At 32.5% G+C, this 2,241-nt stretch overlaps 1 protein-coding gene across 1 annotated transcript in view; it reads left to right on the top strand.

Moving 5' to 3' along the window:
* LOC107719061 (trichohyalin-like) overlaps positions 1-1,665 on the top strand; it is a 16,871-nt gene extending 15,206 nt beyond the window's left edge. The window contains exon 6 of the mRNA XM_016526360.1: positions 1,190-1,665. The gene's annotated coding sequence lies outside the window, so the exon portion shown is untranslated. The remainder of the gene's footprint in view (positions 1-1,189) is intronic.
* Positions 1,666-2,241: the final 576 nt, after the last annotated feature.

The following is a 2,241-nucleotide window of genomic DNA, read 5'->3' as shown; positions in this document are numbered from 1 at the left end:
TTCCCGTTCAAATTACACCAGAGTTACCGACCGCTACCGCGTTTTATTCGGGAATTTAATCCCGCGGCACAAAAAAACATGAACATAATTGCACAATACAGACTATTATATATAAGTTCACGGGTAAATTAGTCCTATTGTGTTCGATCACCCATTCAAAAGTACAATGTTCATTGTTCATTTTTACTAAATTCAAAATCACTGTTATCGATTACAAATAATATAAAGTATGTTTTTATTCATAAAAGTATTCATAAAAGAATTTGCATGAATCACATCTGAAGTTTTGTTAGTATCAAGGAGATGAAACCTTTATGGCAGTTTCTGACACACATCAAAGATTTATGGAAACTGATACCTAATACTCTTAATGCAAATGCACGTGCCCTGAACTCGAAATTTAACATTCCAAAAATGGCAGTGACTGCCTTTGTCAAATGCGTAAATAAAAATGGCCTTATTAAACACCCCGTTTCTTTGTGTGAACTTAAGGAAATTTAAATGAAATTAAATGAATTTCAAATAACTGCTGTTATTTTGAACATTCTATTCATCAAAGAATCCTGAAAAAAAATGCATCACAGTTTCCACAAAAATATAAAGCAGCTGTTTTCAACTGATAATAATACGAAATGTTTCTTGAGCAGCAAATCAGCATATTAGAATGATATGAATAATAAATAATAATAATAATAATAATAAAATTCAGCTTTGCATCACAGGAATAAATTACATTTTAAAATATATTACACTTTTCTTATTTTATTATCATTTTTTTCTGTATTTTTAATCGAATACATACCAACCCCACACTTTTGAATGGTAGTTGAATGGTATTTTCATAAAAATGAGCCCCCAAAAAGTAAAACAACCTCAGGTGAGCACATATTATACAAAGACATACACAAAACAAGTTTGTGCTAAATATACCATGTCATAAAAACATATATATGCGTGTTCCTGGAACAATGAGCCCTCTGACGTGGAGAATTTACTAGCAACAAGTTTGATCCTATTCCATAACCCGCCTTGATACATGTGTTGTTTTTCCTCTTTTATTCTTCCTTATAAATTCTTTACATCTACAGTATAGTCTTTCACTTGAGTTGCCTTGCTTCTTATTCTTTGGTTGTGCTGTAATTTAATCATTCATTATTTCTGTATGATTCTCTCCATCTCTTTCATGCAGGAGACATCATGGGAACTCTGTAGCAATCGTAGAGGAGCCCGTTTATAGAAATATGACCAACAGATGTTTCTCTCAACCAATTACTGGAGGCCTTTCAGTGATTTTCTCATAAATTATTCTCATATGTGCACAATTATGCAATATATGTAAGTAGCACATGTTCAGAACTGCGTCCACAAATGCACTCGTTATACAATGGGCTCCAAACGTTTGAGACCCCACTGAAAATTGGAAAACTGTATAAAAAATTTTAAAAATTCGTAAGAATATAAAACAGAAAACAACATTATGATGTAAAATACAGAAGCCATATTTCTCAAATCAGGCTGGAGAATGTGATCATCACGACACGCCAAAAACTGAGACATCATAAATTCATTTTTTCCATTCAGCTTTTCACTCAAATTGTTATATTGATAATTAATTGTTTTATATATAAATGCGCTATATTATAAAAGAAGCATTTTCACAAGTGGACTCAGACTTTTGTAAGCCACTGTAGGTATAGTTACAGAGCATTTATATGTATTTATTATTATTAAGTATATAAGTATTTATAAACTTGCTAGAAATGTTGTTACTGTATAATGGTTCTTACTTTCCAATAAAGATTTATCTGCCAAAATAGTTAATATGTTGTTGCAGGCTATTCATGTGACTTATTTGACTGTATTTACAATTTAGATGGAGATCTCTTCTTGAAAGTAAATGTGTAATGAATCTGTTTGCTGAGTCATCAGCTGTCTATACCTCTGATTTGAGAATTAAAGGGGTCATATGATGTTGCTAAAAAGAACATTATTTTGTGTATTTGGTGTAATTAAATGTGTGTAAGGTTCAAAAAACACATTATTTTCCACATACTGTACATTATTGTTTCTCCTCTATGCCCCGCCTTTCTGAAACGCATCGATTTTTACAAAGTTCATCAGTCTGATAAGCGAGGTGTGCTCTGATTGGCCAGCTATCCAGTGCGTTGTGATTGGCCGAATACCTCAAGCATGTGACGGAAATGTTACACCCCTTACCATACTGTGATGCCCTGTCAGGCC

This window comes from Sinocyclocheilus rhinocerous, unplaced genomic scaffold (assembly GCF_001515625.1).
Source record: "Sinocyclocheilus rhinocerous isolate Xijiao unplaced genomic scaffold, SAMN03320098_v1.1 scaffold663, whole genome shotgun sequence".
NCBI lineage: Eukaryota > Metazoa > Chordata > Actinopteri > Cypriniformes > Cyprinidae > Sinocyclocheilus > Sinocyclocheilus rhinocerous.
Note: the sequence above shows the minus strand (reverse complement) of the source record. Positions and strands in the feature narration are given on the sequence as shown.